At 35.2% G+C, this 22,054-nt stretch overlaps 1 non-coding gene across 1 annotated transcript; it reads left to right on the forward strand.

The window, feature by feature from the left end:
- Positions 1–17,353: 17,353 nt before the first annotated feature.
- LOC145168056 (small nucleolar RNA R71) lies at positions 17,354–17,460 on the forward strand. Its single transcript, XR_013741650.1, has one exon. It is a non-coding gene; the product is annotated as a small nucleolar RNA R71 (small nucleolar RNA).
- The last annotated feature ends 4,594 nt before the right edge of the window (positions 17,461–22,054 follow it).

Raw genomic sequence — 22,054 nt, forward strand, 5'->3', positions numbered from 1 at the left:
GTCTTTAGCTGGACTCCTTCCCACTCTACGTTGTAGCGGCTTCCTCTGATGGAACTTCCTTCTTCACCTTTTGTCGCACCTGTTCCATTTCCATCTTGTCTATTTCAACTTCTTTTTCACTCATCGCCTCGTCATCACTTGAAATCATAGTTTCTGACTCACTTTCTTCATAAACTTGGGGATCGGGTGGTTGAAAGGTAAAGACTTCGGAAGTAGTAGATACTAAGGCTCGAGGTTTGGTTCGTTTTTCTTTTGTTGGCTTAAATTCTTCCATTTTCAGATCAATCTTGTGCAAGCCAATGGGAAAGTTATTCTTCTTGTTATTCCAAGCCTTAGTATTCTCTTGTTTCTCCAAACTCTCCTTCTTTTTTTCTTGATTTGCTTCACCATATTGAGAATATTTTTCAAAACATGTCGAGTTTGTGTCTTCAAAACTGCTTATATCTTCATCAACTTCACTTTCCTCAAGTAGTTTCTCCAATTCTTGTAGGTATCTTTTAGCATCAAAGTCCTCTTATACATATAAAGTGAATTCCTTTGAATTGTTTCCTTGCCAAAGCGCTAGTTCCTTTTCTAATAATTCGCCAATTGTATCCACCGAGGAGATCGCATCATCACTAGATTCTGAATGTTTTGCAACTTGATCGACTCCGAAAGTGACTGACTCATATCCCACCCAGAGAGAAAGTTTACACTCTCGTACATCCACTATAGCACAAGCGGTATTTAGAAATGGTCACCCAAGAATAATTGGAACCTTATGGTCCTCTTCCAAATCCAATACTATAAAGTCAGCGGGAAAAACCAACTTATCAACCTTAACTAGAAGATCCTCGCAAATTTCCCTTGGAGAGGTCATTGTCTTGTTAGCTAGATGTATTTCCATATGGATGGGTTTTAGTTCTGGAAGGTTCAACTATTGGGTTTTGAGCATTCTAACACTCCTATGGTGTACATGAAACCCTATAAACCTTTGATCTATGTTTTCTCTATTATACATGCAAATAATCAATATTCCAAGGTTTCATCCTAACTAGCATATTATGAAGCAACTATACTACAAAGTTCTAGTTAGATGACATACCTTTGATGTTGCTTGAAGTCTTGAACTTTAAGAGCTAAGCCCCAATAGTGTGGAAGCCTCAAGTGGAATCACAAATCACCAAAACACCTTGGAAGAACTTGAGAGAATATGTATGCTCGCTAAAATCGGCCCACACTTTTTTCACACACTAGTGTACATTTTTGTGAGCCAACGAACCCTTTATATATTATGGAGGATTAGGGTTACATCCATGTAAACCCTAATACCCATGACCATTCATTTCTATAGGATCCATGGGTTATAAACTCCATGGACTATCCATGAAAGCTTAGCCCAACCTAAATGAACTTGGCCCACTGCAAAAGGAACTAATTAAATATGGACTCTTATATATGTGTATATATATATATATATATATATATATATATATATATATATATATATACACACATATATAAGAGTCCATATTTAATTAGTTCCTTTTGACCACTAAATTAATTCTAAATTAATTCTTGATCAATACTAATTAAATAATATGATTCCATATTAATAGATTAGAACTTATAATATATTAATTAAATCATAAAACATACTATTCTCAAAAGACTATCTATATAAATTGTTCCGGTGAAGTGCAACCCAAATGGACCATGCCAAGTCGGGTCAAGTACATACCAATTATAGTTATGCACTTAGACATTAATCCAACAGTCTCCCACTTGGATAAGTCTAAAACTATTATTGTGTATGACTCCAAAACCTAACTGGCAATCATAGCTCTTAAAGCCGCTGTCGAACTCTGACCTAGTCAATGACTTGTCCATTAGATAAGGGATCATATATTCCTCCATTCTAGATATCATATGGACTGAGACATGGATTATCAATCATTCTCTGAGTCTATTTGTTGTTTCCCGATTTCCGATTTATGATGACTGACTGATTGAACAAATCAAATCAGTCCTGGCTTGGCTAAGCACTCACATGTGTCATCGCTAAATCATCGAGGAGCCCACAGATCTCGCTTTTATCCCGAAGGTAAAAGGAATGGATAAACTTCGACTCATATGGCTTGTTCTACTACTTGTTGAATCATACACAAAGGCACGTTTTATAACATCAAGTTACCAAATACGTTTTCGTGCAATCAATGTATAACCAACTCATAGTAACAACTCATATCTCTAGGTTTTAAGAATATAAGATATTATCGTCTCATGATCACTCGTGATAAAATCCATGAAGTGATTCAAATGAGCGTGGGTTGAATCCAATACTCAGAACTTATGAGCACTCATGAGTGTTGTAGCACCGCTTTGTCCAACATCTTAGACCTCTACAAGCCAAACCATGACAGTCTTGATTCATATCTACTTCCAACATATGACCGACTGTGGATAGTTTGAATAACTTAGTCATTCAGGAAGAATGACCTAGTTTATTCTGGAATTCAAAACATGTAAAATGAAACACAAGAATAAATGAATCAAATATGGTATCAAACCCTATGAATATAAATAGACCACTTTTATTTATCACCATACTGATTACTCATTATTTCATTGTTTCGGTTTTATCAACTTTATACCTGAATTAAAAACACTAGTTGTCCCATGCTCCAAGCATGTATACTATGTTTTTCTAAACAATAGCTTTGCCATACACCAAGTATGCACTCTATGTTTGTCTATGATCCTTACTTTGTGAAATAAACCAATTGAACATAATTTCAATGATTCTAATTTCACACTCCCAAATCCTTATCGAAAAATGTGAGAATTTCAAATTCCTATCATTTATCGAAATCTGTTCAGATTTTAAACTTATATGCACTGACCCTCTTGTAATGAATATGTACAAAGTCACAAAGACTTGTCAACAGTCATTATAAGGTATTCCAATGGAGATCAACTCCATGGAAACTAAGTCTCATATTCAAAGTACATTGCTTTGAACATGCTTCTTGCATTAAGTTTCTAATCTTACACAGATAACTTCCACCTATGGAGACAACTCCATATTCTCATTTTGACTATCACTTCTGAACAAGAGATGCCTCTTTTCAGAATATGTCAATATGGTCCTTACAAAATTAGCACTATACTTCCAACTGTCCCTGAGCAACCAATCTTTGGTAAACCTTAGATTGTCCTCGACAATTGCTTAATCATTTTAGTCATATCCAATTCTAGACCTTTTCCCTTCTTAAGGCCTCTGGGCATTTGGAAAATTTAGAAAGGACAAATATTATAGCACATGCAATCGATCCTGTACCCAAAGCAAATGGGACACGATTCATGATGTCTCACATAAAGACATGATTCTAGACCAGTCTTTTGCTACAATATTTTTATTTTCCATGTTTTCAAAATTTGACTATGAAGAAGGATGTCGTAATCATAATCGAATTTTTAGAACGCAATATATAGAATTTCCTTAAGTTGAACCAATCCAACATGAAATTCATATATCTATTCTTGACTAAAGATGATTAAGGTCTCAATCTATGCCTTTAGAACTGAAATGAAGTATATCCTCTCCTTTAATTATAGCAAAACAACTTTTTCAACCCCTGCAACTTCACGAATTGAAACTTTTGTTTTCTATAATTAACATTGCTATCTTGCAATACTTATCATAATTATCATGCTCCCACTAACATGATGATTATTAGCATAACACTTAAGCTCCCACTACTTTGACATGTATCTATAAAACAGTTGGGCTTCTAGAAGTCAATACTTTATTGACTTTCTTACCAAAGTTCAGATTTCTGATACGAGATTGCTTTGATAAGACTTTATCAAACTTATACACTTTATCTTAGATAGCTTACACGTGTGTTTAAACAATTTCAGAACTATAAAAAGGGATGCCGTAATCATAGTCTCAATTGTTTAGACCTTTGTAATTTCTCATAAGTCCATGTTAGTGTGCCGGTTAACCACACACGCTCCACAAACGACTTTGAGAACTGCAAATATCACAGTTGCTATCTTCTTAAAATCTACTTAGTGAAAGTGTTTCCTCACCATCATTTTCATGAGTCAGAGAGAAACCTTGTGACTCTTAGATTTTATGGTGTATGTGTTCTTATCCATGTGAATTTTTCAAAACCATAATCACAAGACAAGGTTAGTGACAAATTCAAACTCATATGGATTGAACTTGTGCAATCTTAACTATAGGGCCTGCCATTGCTTCCAAGTAGTTATGCAAACAATTGAGAACATGTAGAACTCAAATGTATAGCCAACTTTAGTGGAATGGGCACAGAAATGTCAACACGGTAGGTTATAAACCTCTAGTCGTGTGCTAGTGATGAAATACAGGTTTTATTCTTGATTAGTTCTTGAAACTATTTCATGATCTTTTATACTCCCACTGTCTTCTTGAACTATAAGACTTTCTTGTCAAATATTCAAGAGATAGTGTGGATTCTAATCAAGACAAACACTTCACACAATTGGCCTTAGTTGGTCTTTGTTTTTATCCAAAACATCACAACTTACCAACTTCAAATGTAAAAGTAGAAAACTTTTACTCTTACATTTGATAAGTGTTAATAAACCTTCTTTAAGATATGTCACTCAAGTTACAATCTTGGAGTATGACTCTAAGATTTTTTTTTTGGAACGAAGTATGAATCATCTTCTTGATTTAACCACTTCAACAATTCATGACTCCTCTTCTTAGCCATCAGAATGCACTTAGAGGATGAATTGTGATAAGGTCTCATAATCATTAAGATGATCATAAAACATGATACTTAAAGTGCTCTCCCATCTTTTCAGATTTGAGACACTTTTATCCTTCTGCCAAATTTGATTTTTCTCATTCGCTCTGCCATACATTGAAACTTTTCCAATGTCTCAGAATTATACTTAAGCTTATAAGTATAACCATATTTACTAAACTTTAGTAAATCATGACGAATAATATTATTGATCTTTTGTGGTGGACTTTAACTAGCGCACAAGAATGTGTACTTGATCCCTTTGTCCTTCACTTGACTCACATATACATGTGAACAAGGAATTAGTCTTAATTTTCCAAAGATGGAAGTTCTCATTCTTCATAAAACTTGCATGATTCCAAGTTTCGGTCCAATTGAAACTTGGGTGATGAGAATCTTTCCTTATTTGGAAATTATGACTCTACCACAAACGAAAGAATCAAATCAATTTTACAATATTGCTATCAATGGAAACATATAAACAACCATTTTTCACAAATGCCACTGTAAGGATATTTAAAATAAATAAAATTAAAACCCTTTTTTTTTAAAAAAAAAATTACGGAAAAACTTATCCTTACAATGCAAATGCATATGAAAACTTGTTGTTATCTATTCCCAAGCAATATATCATAACTCTTAAGCAACTGCTCAAAATTCTGATCACCGAACCATGCGATCGAAAACCATCTTCGCGATCAGAATCAACATATACTTCCTTTAAGCTTCCTATTTTCTTTGATTCTTAAAACATCAACATGTGAACTAGTCACATCATGTATAAGAATCTCAAATAGGAACTTAATAGAGTTAGATTAATGGACTTTACCTGAAGTAGAGTCAAACTTTTGACTTTACCATATCTTTCAGGTAAATCTGGCAGCTTCGCAAACAATGCCCCTTTTGGGAAGTTGATCTTCTAATAAAATTTGCTTTACTAGTCCTCCAAATCATAGTTGATTTAGCAGCACCAAGCAACTAGATAAGATCATTAAGGGTCATGTCATAGTCTGTTTCATAGTAGTCCCAAAGGGACTCACTATGTGACTTAGAAAGTGATTGAACGTCCAACTTTCTCAAGACTTTGACACCCAACTCTCCCGGCTTGTCAATATGTGACTTCATCTCCAAGATGTGATCACACATAGACATTGCTTACCAATAGGGCTTCAGTGACCTTGAACTTTTCAAGTCTTTAAACTTATGGGTCAGGGAGAATAATTGGAGGAGGTGGAGGAAGAGAAGTATGACTTCCATGAGCCAAACTCGGGAAGTCATATTCATTAGGAAAGCTTGGTTTAGGAAGATCATTGTTGTCTAAACCAGACATCAACAATGGGAGAAGTGTTGGATTAATGTCTAAGTCCATAACTATAATTGGTAAGACTTGACCCGACCCGGCATGGTCCATTTGGGTTGCATGGCATCATGCATTTGGATAGACTATAATGAGAGAAATAACACTTAAGGTTGGTTAATATATTATAAGTTCTAATATATTAATAAGGTTATTTAATTAGTATTGATCAAGAATTAATTTGGAATTAATTAAGTGATCAAAAGGAGACTAATTAAATATATGGGTTGATTGTGTAAATCATTCATTCTTATATATGTGGGCTTGTGATCCAAGATTCCTTATGTTGGACTAAGTCCATGGGGTGACCCATGGATACTCCATGGAGGTTAAAATCCATGGAGCATAAGGAATGGGTAAAGTTATGAGTTACATGGTGTAACCCTAATAGCCACCATATAAAAGAATCCCATGGCTCAAGAAATCGTGCACTAATGTGTGAGTGTGAGGGCTAGACGATTTCAAGGAGTGTTCAAGTTTCTCTCAAGTTATTCCAAGTGTATTTGGTGTTGTGTGAACCATTTGAGGTGTCACACTTGGGGCACTAGGCACTCAAGCTTCATGAAGACATTCTACATCAAAGAGGTATGTATTCTATCTTGTTATATTTATTATTTTGTATGCTAGATTAGGATAATACCTTGGATGTTCATAATTGTATGTATAATAGAGAAAACATAGATCCAAGGTATTTAGGGTTGCATGTACACTTAGGAGTGTTAGAATGCTCATAACCCAACAGTGGTATCAGAGCCTAGGCTTGTTTTCTTGTTATACTTGCAAAAGTAGCTGAAAAATCGAGTTGGATGCATATATTCGATTGTTTTGGCTGGAATTGGACTAGGAACATTACCCTAAGATGTTTTTGGACTTATAAACTTGTTTTTGATGTGGTAATGTTCATGCTAATCCAATTTCTAAGATAATTGTCATAATTTCAAGATTTGTATTAGTTTGTATGTTCATGCTAATTTCTTGAAGATTGATGATTTGAATTATCTTGTTCTTATGAGGTTCTTAGATTAATAGAAAAGTTGTGTGAAATAGTTGTTTTCAATCCATTTTAATCTAAGAGTTGATTTCAATGTGTGTTTTTGTAACTTGTCCTCAAGTTATATGAAAAGTCACATTTAAGAATCATAAAACTCATAAAAGTTGGCAAAGGTTACAAAATGAAGAGTCTAGTTCTAATTAAATGGTTTTATGACTCCATAACTTGTCCTCAAGTTATGGAGGTTCAAGAGTCTCTTCATTAAATTAAAAAAAAAAGTGTAATCTTAATTAGTTCCATAAGTTACAATAAAAAAAAGTTATTTTTTTTATTAATTAGTTTAAAGTCTTCCATAACTTGTCCTCAAGTTATGGAACTTGAAGAGTTTTTTTTTAATTAAAACTACTTTAAACTCATAAGTTATGGAATTAATTAGTTTTGAATAGTTTCAAAACTTGCCCTCAAGTTTTGGAATTTGAAAAGTTTTCACTTATGAATACTTTAATTCCAAGTTAGCTCTTAGAATTTTAAAAGTTAAAATTCAACCCTTATACTTTATAATATTATAAGTTAATAATATTTATATATATATATGTATAAGAGTAAAGTCAGTCTTACCGTTAGTAGGCCTCATTCACGAAGGCGGTCTATAAGGGGGGTATAAGGTTACTGCCTATAAAATGGCAGTTTAATGGGTGTCCACTCTCACCCACCGCTTCCTTGACTGGTGGAGGGTCGTTAGCCGAACGGGTAGGACAAGGACTATAATTCTCCTTTCATTAAAAGTATTAATGATAAATACTAAGTAACTAAACTCTTATTAATACCCAATCTTAGTTACTTAGGAAAATGTGAATTTGGTGCTAACCCATGAAATTACACTTTGCACTTTGCTTAAGTCGTTAGTGGAGCGTGTGTGGTTAACCGGCACACTAACCTGGACTTAACAAGGTAGGCAAAGGGTAACTTAATATTTATCATAGTATCGGTGGAGCGTGTGTGGTTAACCGGCACACTGATTAAGGGGTAAATATTAAGGGTACCAAGTATATTTGCATGGTTATTCACACCTTGTTTTGTGATCCTCGGCATCCCAGTCACAAAACCTGAAGGGCACACTCGAGATTGAAACATGCCTTTGAACAGTTCAATGAATCTCAAAGATCTAGGACTTTCAAATCCAATTAAAACCTAATAAATTATTTCGTTTTTCATGGTGGAAATTGGTGAATCGTCATTCACCTACCTTCAAATATTTTATAGCTTGGATTACGGCATCCTTCTTCTAAGTTATAAAATAGTTTGTTGGGTCCTAGCCTTAAGATTTCATATTGGGTGTCATATTAACGACTTTAAATCAACTATCTTGAATATCTCCCAAAACGATGTCTGGTCTAGACATTTATGATCTTCCCAAATCTCTTGAAACAAGCTTTCCTAAATGAAGATGATGTCCCATGGATATCATACTTCTTTCACCTCCTCCAATTATTCTCCCTAACCCACAAGTTCCTAAAAAGTTTAAGGTCACTCAAGCCCTATTGGCAAGGCAAGGTCTAGGTGTGATCACATCTTGGAGATGTAGTCACATATTGACAAGCCGGGAGAGTTGGGTGTCAAAGTCTTGAGAAAGTTGGTGGCTCAACTACTTTCTAAGTCACATAGTGAGTTCTTTTGGGAATCCTATGAAACGGACTAAGACAAGACCCTTAATGATCTTATCTATTTGCTAAGATCAACTTCCTAAAACGCTATGGACATTGACAATGATGACATTGGATATCCAGTAAAGCTCTCTCTTCCCAATGGAAAGGGATCGGCCATAGTCAACTTGGTTGACCCAATGGTAAAGAGAGAGGCGAAGTCTGAGATAGTTCCATTATCAAGGGTCCATAGGTAACTATTGCCAAAGGAAGGGGCATTGGTTACGAAGCTGCCAAATTTACCTAAGGATGTTAAAGTCAATAAGTTTGGCTCTACTTCAGGTAAAGTCCATTGTCTAACTCTATTAAGTACATGCTGATTCTGATCGCGAAGATGGATTTCAATCGCATGGTTCGGTGATCAGAATTTTGGGCTATTACTTAAGAGTTATGATATTTATATTGCTTAGGAATAGATAACAACAAGGTTTTCATATGGATTGTAAGGATAAGTTTTTCCGCAAAGTTTTAAAATAAAAGAAAAAGATTTTGATTTTATTTATCCTTACAATGGCATTTGTGAAAAGTTGTTGCTTATAAGATTCCATTGATAGCAATATTGGAAAAATGGATTTGATTCTTTCGGTTGTGGTAGTGTCTAATATTACCAAATAAGGAAAGATTCTCATCACCCAAGGTTCAATTGGACCGAAACTTGGAATCATGCAAGTTGTATAGTATGATGAATGAGAACTTTCAGCTTGGAAAATTAAGACTAATTCCTTATGTGAATAAGGAAAGGACTAAGGGATCGAGTACACATTCTTGTGCACTGGTCAAGTCCACCACAAAAGATCAACAAGACTATTCGTCATGATTTACTTAAGTTCAGTAAATATGGTTATACTTATAAGTTTAAGTATAAGTCTGTAGCATTGGAGAAGTTTCAATGTGAGACAGAACGAATAAGAAGAATCAAAGTATGGAAGAAAGATAAAAGTTTCTCAAATCTGAAAAGATGGGAGAGTACTTTAGTATCATGTTTATGATCATCTTAATGATTAAGATACCATATCACAATTGGTCCTCTAAAGTCATCTTAGTGCATTCTTATGACTAAGAAGAGGAGTCATGAATTGTTGAAATGGTTAAATCAAAAAGATGAGTCATACTTCGTTCCAAAACAATTCTTAGAGTCATAATCCAAGATTGTAACTTGAGTGACATATCTTAAAGAGGGTTTGTTAACACTAGTCAAATGTAAGAGTAAAAGGTTATCTACTCTTGTACATTTGAAATTTGTAAGTTGTGATGTTTTGGATAAAACAGAGACCAACTTAGGCCAATTGTGTAAAGTGTTAGTCTTGATAAAGAATCCACACTATCTCTTGAATATTTGACAAGGGAGTCTTATATGTCAAGAGGACAATGGGAGTCTTAAAGCTCTTGAAAGTTTCAAGACTTAATCAAGAATAAAACCTAAAGTCCTTCACTAGCACACGACTTGAGGTTTATAACCTATCGTGTTGAAATTTTTGTGCCTATTCAAGTTGGCTTTGCATAGGAGTTCTGAGAGTTCTCAATTGGTTGCACAACTACTTGGAAGCAATGGCAGGCACCTGAGCTGCCAAATGGCAAGAATTTAAGATTGCACAAGTTTAATCAATATGAGTTTGGATTTGTTACTAACCTAGTCTTGTGATTATGGTTTTGACAAATTCACATGGATAAGAACACATACACTATTAAATCTAAGTGTCATAAGGTTTCTCTCCGATTCATGAAAATGATGGTGACGAAACACTTTCACTAAGTAGATTTTAGCTAGATAGCAATTGTGATATTTGCATTCTCAAAGTCGTTAGTGGAGCGTGTGTGGTTTTCCGGCACACTAACATGGACTTGTGAGAAGTGGCAAAGGTCTAAACAATTGAGACTATGATTACGGCATCCCTTTTCATAGTTCTAAAATTGTTTAGACACACATGTGAGCTATCTAAGAGAGGTGTATAATTTTGATAAAGTTTTATCAAAACAATCTAGTATCAGAAATCTGAACTTTGGTAAGAAAGTCAGTTGATTTCTGAGTACATGTCAAAGCTAGTGGAAGCATAAGTGTTATGCTAATAATCATCATGTTAGTGGGAGCATGATAATTATGACAAAGGTTGCAAGTTAGCAATGTTAATTATAGAAAACAAAAGTTTCAATTCGTAAGGTTGCAGGGGTTGAAAAAGTTGTTTTGCTATAATTAAGGGAGAGGAAATTATACTTCATTTCAATTCTAAAAGCTTAGATTAAGATTTTAATCGTATTTAATCAAGGATATATATATGAATTTCATGTTGGAATGGCTCAACATAAGGAAATTCTATATATGGGTCCATTATTTGCGTTCTAAAATTCGATTATGATTACGGCATCCCTTTTCATAATCTGAATTTTGAGAACTTGGCAAATTGAAATGGAAATATTATAGAAAAAGACTGGTTTAGTCTTTATGTGAGACATCATGAATCGTGTCCCATATGCTTCGGATATAGGATCGATTACATGTGCTATATTCATCCTTTCTAAAATTTTCCAAATGCCTGGGGCATTATGAAGGGAAAAGGTCTAGAATTGGATATGACTAAAATGATTAAGCAATTGTCGAGGACAATCTAAGGTTTACCAAAGATTGATTGCTCAAGGACAGTTGGAAGTATAATGTTAATTCTGGAAGGACCATATTGACATAATCTGTAAGGAGGCAACTCTTGTTCAGAAGTGATAGTCAAAATGGAATATGGAAATGTTTCAAAGTTAGAAATTATTCAATCTGTGTAAGATTAGGAAACTTAATGAAAGAAGGATGTTTCCAAGGAGCTGATCTCCTTTGGAATGCTCTGTAATGATTGTTGTCAAGTCTTTCTGACTTTGTGCATAATCATTAAGAGGATCAATGCATATAAGTTTAGAATCTAACAGATTTCAGTAAATGGCATGAATTTGGAATTCTTGCATTTGCAGTAAGGATTTGGGACTGTGAAAAGAGGATCATTGGAGTGATGCTCAATTGATCTATTTTACAAAGTAAAGATCATAGACAAACATAGTATGCATACTTGGTGTATGGCATGACTAGTGTTTAGAAAACATAGTGTACATGCTTGGAGCATGGGACAACTATTGTTTTAAATTCAAGTATAAAGTTGATAAAACCGAAACAATGAATAATGAGTAATCAGTATGGTGATAAATAAAAAGTGTTCTATTTATATTCATAGGTTTTGATACCATACTAGATTCAATTATTCTTGTGTTTCATTTTGCATGTTTTGACTTGCAGAATAAACTAGGTCATTCTTCCCGAATGACTAAGTTATTCAAACCATCTACATTCGGTCATATGTTGGAAGTAGATATGAATCAAGACTGTCATGGGTTGGCTTGTAGAGGTCTAAGTTGTTGGACAAAGCGGTGGTACAACACTCATGAGTGCTCATAAGTTCTGAGTATTGGATTCAACCCGCACTCATTTGAATCACTTCATGGATTTTATCACGAGTGATCATGAGACGATAATATCTTATATTCTTCAAACCTAGAGATATGAGTTGTTACTATGAGTTGGTTATACATTGATTGCACGAAAACGCATTGGTGACTCGATGTTATAAAACGTGCCTTTATGTATGATTCAACAAGTAGTAGAACAAGCCATATGAGTCGAAGTTTATCCATTCCTTTTACCTTCGGGATAAAAGCGATATCTGTAGGCCCCTCGATGATTTAAAGAAGATACATGTGAGTGCTTGGCCAAGCCAGGAATGATTTGATTTGTTCAATCAGTCAATCATCATGAATCGAAAATCGGGAAACAACAAATGGACAGAGAGAATGATTGATAATCCATGTCTCAGTCCATATGATATCTAGAATGGAGGAATATATGATCCCTTATCTAATGGACAAGTCATTGACAAAGGTCAGAGTTCATCGACAAGGTCAGGGTTCGACAGAAGATTTTGAGAGCTACGATTGCTGATCGGTTCCTGAAGTCATACGCAATAATAGTTTTAGACTTATCCAAGTGGGAGACTGTTGGATTAATGTCTAAGTCCATAACTATAATTGGTAAGACTTGACCCGACCTGACATGGTCCATTTGGGTTGCATGGCATCATGCATTTGGATAGACTATAATGAGAGAAATAACACTTAAGGTTGGTTAATATATTATAAGTTCTAATATATTAATAAGGTTATTTAATTAGTATTGATCAAGAATTAATTTGGAATTAATTAAGTGATCAAAAGGAGACTAATTAAATATATGGGTTGATTGTGTAAATCATTCATTCTTATATATGTGGGCTTGTGATCCAAGATTCCTTATGTTGGACTAAGTCCATGGGGTGACCCATGGATACTCCATGGAGGTTAAAATCCATGGAGCATAAGGAATGGGTAAAGTTATGAGTTACATGGTGTAACCCTAATAGCCACCATATAAAAGAATCCCATGGCTCAAGAAATCGTGCACTAATGTGTGAGTGTGAGGGCTAGACGATTTCAAGGAGTGTTCAAGTTTCTCTCAAGTTATTCCAAGTGTATTTGGTGTTGTGTGAACCATTTGAGGTGTCACACTTGGGGCACTAGGCACTCAAGCTTCATGAAGACATTCTACATCAAAGAGGTATGTATTCTATCTTGTTATATTTATTATTTTGTATGCTAGATTAGGATAATACCTTGGATGTTCATAATTGTATGTATAATAGAGAAAACATAGATCCAAGGTATTTAGGGTTGCATGTACACTTAGGAGTGTTAGAATGCTCATAACCCAACAAGAAGTTCAAGTAAAGTTGATTTAAGTCCTTAATATAACACCCAATATGAAATATTAAGGCTAGGACCCAACAAACTATTTTATAACTTGGAAGAGGGATGCCGTAATCCAAGCTATAAAATATTTGAAGGTAGGTGAATGACGATGCACCAATTTCCACCAAGATAAACGAAATGTATTATTAGGTTTTAATTAGTTTTGAAACTCCTAGATTCTTTTGAGATTCATTGAACTGTTCAATGGCATGTTTCAATCTTGAGTGTGCCCTTCAGGTTTTGTGACTGGCATGCCGAGGATCACAAAACAAGGTGTGAATAACCATGCAAATATACTTGGTACCCTTAATAATTTACCCTTTAATTGATGTGCCAGTTAACCACACGCGCTCCACCGATACTATGATAAACATTAAGTTACCATTTGCCTACCTTGTTAAGTCCAGGTTAGTGTGCCGGTTAACCACACGCGCTCCACTAACGACATAAGCAAAGTGCAAAGTGTAATTTCATGGGTTAGCACCTTATTCACATTTTTCCTAAAGTAACTAAGATTGGGAATTATAAAAAACATTTAGTTACTTCATATTTATCATTAATACTTTTAATGAAGGGAGAATTCTAGTCCTTGTCCTACCCGTTCGGCTAACGACCATCCACCAGTCAAGGAAGCGGTGGGTGAGAGTGGACACCCATTAAACGTCCATTTTATAGGCAGTAACCTTATACCCCCTTATAGACCGACTTCGTGAATGAGGTCTACTAACGGTAAGACCGACTTTTAACTTATACATATGATATATTAAGCTTTTAATATTATAATAGTATAAGGGTGTATTTTAGACATTTAAAATACTTGGTGGTTTAATCTATTAATTAAACTATACTGTTAATTTAATTAAACTTAAACCATGTCATTATGGAATTATTAATTCTCTTTTAATTAAACACTTTAATTATCTATTAATAAAGTCCATAAGAGTTAATTGAATTATTCAATAAAACATCATAATTCCAATTATTAAATTCAAAATTAAAACCATTTAATTAATTGTTTAAGTTATGAACCCTACAGTTTTAGAATTCAATTCTTTTTTTTTCATTAAAAGCTTTTTCCAAATTCCAAAACTTGAGGGAAAGTTTTGTAACTCTTGAAAACTTTTGGATTCCATAACTTATGGAGTTAAATACTTGTTTTATGATGAAACTTTTCATGTTCCATAACTTAAGAACAAGTTATGGAATTCTTTAAAACATTAACTCCAAATTTTGTAACTCCATAAAAACTTTAAATCAATTTTTTTTTTTAAAAAAAATTCCATATCCACAACTTATGGAAGTTTCAAAACTCTTTAGATCACAACTTTAAAAAAAAACTTTTGAGCTCCAAAATGTTATGACAAAATTTGTAACTCCTTAAAACATTTAGATCAAACTTTTAAAACTAATAAAATAATCATATCATTTTATCTTTGACCTAATTCAACTCATATAGCAAATGATTCAAATTTTACAAATAATTAGTTTTTTTCACAAAACAAGTAATTATCTTAAAATTTGACAAACTTCATGTTTTTTTTTCCTTTTTTTCCAACTTTGAAAATCAAACATTTGCATGAATATAACAGAAAACAACCCATGGCTCTGATACCACTGTTGGGTTTTGAGCATTCTAACACTCCTATGGTGTACATGCAACCCTATAAACCTTGGATCTATGTTTTCTCTATTATACATGCAAATAATCAATATTCGAAGGTTTCATCCTAACTAGCATATTATGAAGCAACTATACTACAAAGTTCTAGTTAGATGACATACCTTTGATGTTGCTTGAAGTCTTGAACTTTAAGAGCTTAGCCCCAATAGTGTGGAAGCCTCAAGTGGAATCGCAAATCACCAAAACACCTTGGAAGAACTTGAGAAAATATGTATGCTCACTAAAATCGGCCCACACTTTTTTCACACACTAGTGTACATTTTTGTGAGCCAAGGACCTCTTTATATATAATGGAGGATTAGGGTTACATCCATGTAAACCCTAATACCCATGACCTTTCATTTCTATAAGATCCATGGGTTAAAAACTCCATGGACTATCCATGAAAGCTTAGCCCAAGCTAAATGAACTTGGCCCACTCCATATATATACATATATAAGAGTCCATATTTAATTAGTTCCTTTTGACCACTAAATTAATTCTAAATTAATTATTGATCAATACTAATTAAATAATATGATTCCATATTAATAGATTAGAACTTATAATATATTAATATAAATCATAAAACATACTATTCTCAAAAGAGTATCCATATAAATTGTTCCGGTGAAGTGCAACCCAAATGGACCATGCCAAGTCGGGTCAAGTACATACCAATTATAGTTATGGACTTAGACATTAATCCAACATCAACTTCTTGAAGAATGAGTATGGCATGAGGTTTACACTAGCCCCCCGAAGCAGCCAATGCATAAGGAGTAGTTGAATTTCCAAATTGGCATGGCAACATTATACTTCCCGGATCGCCCATCTTTTATGGTAGTTCATTCATCGTAGCGGCTGAAAAAAATTCATTTAAAACTATCTCTGAGACATCCTCCATCTTCCTTCTATTTATGATGAGTTCTTTAAGGAATCTTGCATATTTGGGCATTTGTGCTATTGCTTCAAGGATCAGGATATTAAATTGGAGGGCCTTTACGTGCTCTAAAAACCTCTTGTATTCTTCATTTTGTTTATATTGTATGGCTCGACCTCGGAATGGCAAGGTAGGCTGGTACGGTTTTAAGGGAGGATTATTGTTTTCATCAGGTGCACAACTCGTCGAGTTTTGTTTCTGAACTCGTCGAGTTTTTTCCCCTGTTTGCGATTCATGAGTATCTTCTCTTTTTTCTGCAACACACTTGGATCTTCATTCTGGATTGGATTCATAGGATTGAAAATTTGCTCATTTGTTCTTATTGCACTAATATGAGCCGTTTTTGGATTCTTCTCAGTGTTGCTAGGAAGTCCGCCCGGTGTTCTTTCGTTGAATTGTTTCGCTATATGCCCGAGTTGCTTTTCTATGCTAAGGATTGAGGCCTGCTGATTCTGAAGTAAACCTTGTTGATCTTTCCTCATAATTTGGTGATCTTTCATCATGTTTTGTTGCTCCCTTATAGCAGCATCGGCTTCATCATGTCTTTTCTCAGATGCACTAGCAAAACGTGCAAGCATGGCTTCAATATCCATCTTCTTCTATTGAACCGATTCTTCCTTTTGATAGAACCCTCTTGCCTTTTGCATATAATTTTCCTCATTTGCCTTCTTATACTCATCATATGTTAGCCATTCCTTTTTTGGTTTCCTCCAATCGTCATCAAAACTATCACCACTCGAATAACAAACTTGTGCTTTCTGGTTCCCGTTCTCGTCAATGTCACAATCTTTAGTAAGGTGGGGCCGCTACAATTGTCACATACCACTTGGATGGCGTGGATGTATTGCTCCATCTTTGTCATCCTACGATCCATGCTCTTTAACTTAGCCATCACTGCCGCCATGTCATCAGAAACTAAATTCACCACCCCTCGTGTTGAGTCGTGCCTTGGTTATGATATTCTATTGAGTGCTTGGAGAATTCTTTAATCAATTCTTTTATAACTGCAGGTGCCTTCTTCGTGAGTGGTCCTTGGGAGTCAAGGAGCTGCTTTGTTGTCACATTCAGTCCATCATAGAATATAGAGACTTCTTGCAGAATGTTTAGGTCATTATGAGGGCAGTTCCTCAACAAGCCTTTGTATCTTTCCCACGCCTCATAGAGTGACTCGCCTCCTTATTGTTCGAAGTTTGCAATGGCTTTCTTCAACTTTGCTATTTTGGATGGTGGGCAAAAATGATCGATGAATTCTCCGCTCATCTTTTGCTATGTTGTGATGGATCCTGCAGGCATTGATTTTAGCCAATCTTTTGCGGCTCCCTTAAACGTAACTGGTAGCATACGAAGTAGAACAGTCTCGCGAGGCACATTAGGGATGTTGAAGTAGTCAGCTATGTCGTTGACCTCGTCGATATGCTTGTATGCATCTTCGTGATTCTTCCCGTAGAATAGGATGTCCTTCAGTTGGGCGAGTATGTGACCTTTCAGCTTAAAGTTTGCAGTTGCTGGAATTATGGATTGCACGAGTCGTGGCCCGATATCGTCACACATCCTTCTTTTGTATTCACCCATGGGTATGTCTGCAATGTTGGCCATCTCTTCTTCTGGTTTGGTCTCACTTTCATCTTCAAATTCGGGTGTTTCTGGCTCGAGATCGTCTATCTTTTTGTCAAAACCGCTTGATTCTCCGATTGCCTTGTCCTTATTTTTGCGAATAATCGATTCCGGATCTTCATCGGGTGGCACTACTATAGAGCTGGAACTCCTAGTCATAAACTTCCTGAAACAAAACAGAAAAACACACATAAAACAAACAAAAACGAAGAAAAAATGAAACTGAAAATGCGATCAACTCGTCAAGTTCAGAGGTGTACTCGGCAAGCTCAATGCAAAAATAAGAAAATTAAAACTGAAAACTAATAACTTTATGCAAGATAAATCTCACACAAAGGATCGATAATACCAGCAAATATAATTAACTATTTAAAACTATTCCCCGACAACAGCTCCAAAAACTTTATGTGTGTGAAGTATACTAGTTTTAATCCTAACAAACTCAAATAAAAACAAACACACGTAGGCAGTGTACCTATCAATAGCATTTTAGTCTAAGCAAGTAGGGTATCGAACACAGGGAACGGTAACAATTAAAATTAATACTAATATTATCTAAATAAAGCAATTAATTAAAATGGGGGTTTTCTCTAGTTTTACAAGACTAGAAACTTAAGTAACTTCTTAAACACTTTAGCAAAAAGGCAATTAACAACTAATAGGAGAACAACAGCCAAGTAGATTCAATCAAATTAAAGAGACTTCCGTTTAGATTCAGTTCACTTATTTCTATGGTTGATTTTGTGGCAAGTGCAATGGATTAATATGACATTGGTTACCGATTTCAAATGTGATTAGGTTCATGTTCACTATTACTAATCCTTTAGCAAAAAAGTTAATTCAAGCAGTGATCAAGTGATTAAACTAACAAGTTTCCTTGTGTTCAGATCGAATCAAGTAAGACTTGTAACATTAGCTAATCAAATTGGTTGGTTTAATCAACTCATATGAGGTTGGTCATCACATATGCTCACACATTATCCTACTTATTTTCTAGTTAACCCTAGGTTCATGTTCACTAATACTAGACATAAAATCTTGTTTTCACAAAACTTTAAGATTCAAGCAATCAAGAAGATGTTCATGCAACTCAATTACTTAGTTATTAACAAAAAAAATATTTATCATTAACATGCAAGGATATTTTAACAAGCTTAACAAGACAAATAACCAAATATATATAATCCAAGCCACTCAATCAAACCATATTCATAAGATCATCTAGTCTAAATAGAAGTATGAAGTTTTTAGCTCATAACTACAACAAATAACACCCTAAACTCGAAATCTAATGTAATAAACATGATTCAAAACAAAGATTAAGAGTAAAGTAATAGTTTAGTGCCTTTGATCTCTTTAAATCCAAGCTTCTATTTGAAATTCAAAAACCAAAGCTTCTCATAACCTCTCTAGCCTCCAAAAGTCATTAAAAGCCTCCAACAAAAGTTAGAGTTTCGAATGAAAATGTTCTATATATAGATCCAGAAAAATAGAGCAACTCATCGAGTTTATTTCTTAAAACATGTGTACGGAAAGGTATCCTTATATCGGGAATATTCCAGGCAACTCATCGAGTTGGAGGACCAACTCGTCGAGTTCTTCTTCATGCAACCCTTCTTTCTTCAAAATCCAATCTCCAATCTTCTAATCGCTAGTTCTGCTTCCTTTTCCTTCTAAGCATGTCTTTATTACTGTAAATGAAATTTAAACATAATTAAGCAACTTTTGTCCTTTATTTGAGATAAAATTAACATAAAGTATTAAGATATTGTATAAATTATATGACTAAATATGCACATATCACCCAGTACATGTTGTTATTTGAATATGTTATCTGTTGTGTGTTGGTACTTTGGGGGAACTCACTAAGCTTCGTGCTTACAGTTTTGTTTATGGTTTCAGTTTCTTCAGAGGACCGTGGCAAGGAGAAGGCGTGACCATACACATCCTTGGTTTTACTAGTAAATGGATCTTGGGAGACTCTAATTTTAAAGAATGTTTAGGAAACAATGATTTTGTAAACACTTTTATTAGTAAATGGGTTGTTTTGAAAGGTTTAAATTGGTTGTGATTTTTATGAATGTTACAAGTTGGTATCAGAGCCTTAGTTTGAGTGAATTGGAGGAACACTCCTGTGAATCCAATCTCAAACTAAGGAAAAGGGTTTTAAAAATGATTTTCAAAGTAAGGGTTTTAAAAAAAATCACAGTTTCTTTCAAACTAACCAAAAGAGGATGCGATGTGTACGATTAGTCGGAGCTAGTAACTAGACCCCAAATTACCACACTATTACTTGATATTGGGATATGTTAGAACAACATGCTAGTGATAGGCTAGGGATCTTTAGTAATTGCATGATAGAGTTTCCTTATTATATGATGCCTGATAGCCTAGGGTCTTCCTTATATGAAATTGACATTATTACTATAGTTACTTAGTGTATGCAGCATAGTTGTACATAACTAAGATTCTATAGCCTGAGAATGTTTGGTTTACCCTTATTTCCTGTTCTTGTTTGATGAAGGGCTTAGGGTAGAATCAAGTATTCAACCTTCTATAGGATCCAGTGTTATGTATGATTAGCATACACGAGTGATGCAGGGTTGGTGGAAGTTTCATGAGTGGGTGCAGTATATGGCGGGTCAGCATGAGGATTATTAGCCACTATTAAAAGAGTAAGGGCAGGGCGAAGGTGCATCCGAGATGCAGAGAGATAGAGATCGAGGATTTCGTATGAGGATTTGTCTGATTTTATTGTGTTTTAGTGCAGTCGACTCCACTGCTCGAATGTTGCTTGTTTTTTGGTTTGTGGGACTCACATTGATGGGATCTAACTACCAAATGAATACATTAAGTTACATGCTATGGAGGTTAAATAATCCTAGAGTGAAGGATTTGGTCCTATTGTGCAGCTCTCATTTGAGTCTAACCGTTGTAGGGTTGGGTCCTTTAGTCGAAAGATTATTTAAGTTTTGTTGCATGTAATTCTATTCATGAAGTGGTTGGTCGACATTGATCAGAGCCCCTCAGCAGTAGATGGAAGGGGAGCTGGGGAATCGTAGGAGAGCCTAGGGAGTATTTTAGTGCGGTTGTTTCGCCGTTGAGCAGGTTTCGGGAGTATTTTATGAATAGGTATTAGAGGACCCGAGATGATTCTTGAGGAAAGTATGGATAGGTGTGGAAGGTAGTATTGGGCCTGTAATACTGGAAGCACAGGGTCCATACTCAAATCGAGGAAAATTTTGGGGGTTCTAAGGGCTCGTTGGGGTATATAGCATGGTTTGATACCATGATTCATGGTTGTGGTCCTTATCGGTCAACCTTTTGGTTATGGATGCTCAGACATAAGGATGGGTCTGGTAATTGTTTTGAGCACCATTGGCGATATCAGTTCGGTTTAATTGGTTAAGACCTCGATGAGTTTGTTTGTTTTGAGGTCTCAAGGGTTTTGCTCGAGGTCGTGCATTGAGTCGCAGGACTCAAGAAGGAAATGATTATTATGATCGGCTTGATAGTTGCAGCTGGAAATTGAGTGGTGGATTGATGTATTGGATTGTCACTATATGTGGCAAGGATTATGTCCTTTCAGTTTTCTGAGTTCGGAGAAGGAGTGAGCAGGATTGTGATTGTCAGAGTTAGGATGTAAACCCAACACGGGATTTGTTGGCCGTGGTGTTTGGCAGAAATATGTCAGCGTGGAAGTACGTAGGTGGATGGATGTGGTATGTATTGTTTGTGATGCAATCAAGGGTTCATTTTCTTGGGTTATAGGCAGGTCAGGTACCAGATTGACGGTTGGGATTGCAGGCAAGGAGGGTATGTTTTGGATCATAAGTCGGTATTTTCTTAGGCATTTGCATGATTGGAAAATTTTGGAGGTCTTCAGTTAAAATTCTGGATTCTCTTAGGATTTTTTTTATCCTTATCTAGAAGATCATCTTGCGTATGTTTTACACTCCAAGAGTCAGGGGTGGTGGTACCTGGTTAAGCCGATTTAAGATATGGTTTGTTCGCAACATTAGTGGGTGGTAGTTCGAACTAGGTATTATGCCTGGAGGATCATTGATATGTTTAAGTTTGTGTTGTTGGAAGAATAGTTCATAGGGGTTTGCGATGCGGGTATGTGGGATTTCGACATTGTTGTGCTTGGTTTGCGGTGAGAGGACGTTGTTTAGGTCCCTGCAAGGCGATG

The sequence above is a fragment of the Lactuca virosa genome, chromosome 3 (assembly GCF_052849685.1).
Source record: "Lactuca virosa cultivar CGN04683 chromosome 3, Lactuca_virosa_CGN04683_v6, whole genome shotgun sequence".
NCBI lineage: Eukaryota > Viridiplantae > Streptophyta > Magnoliopsida > Asterales > Asteraceae > Lactuca > Lactuca virosa.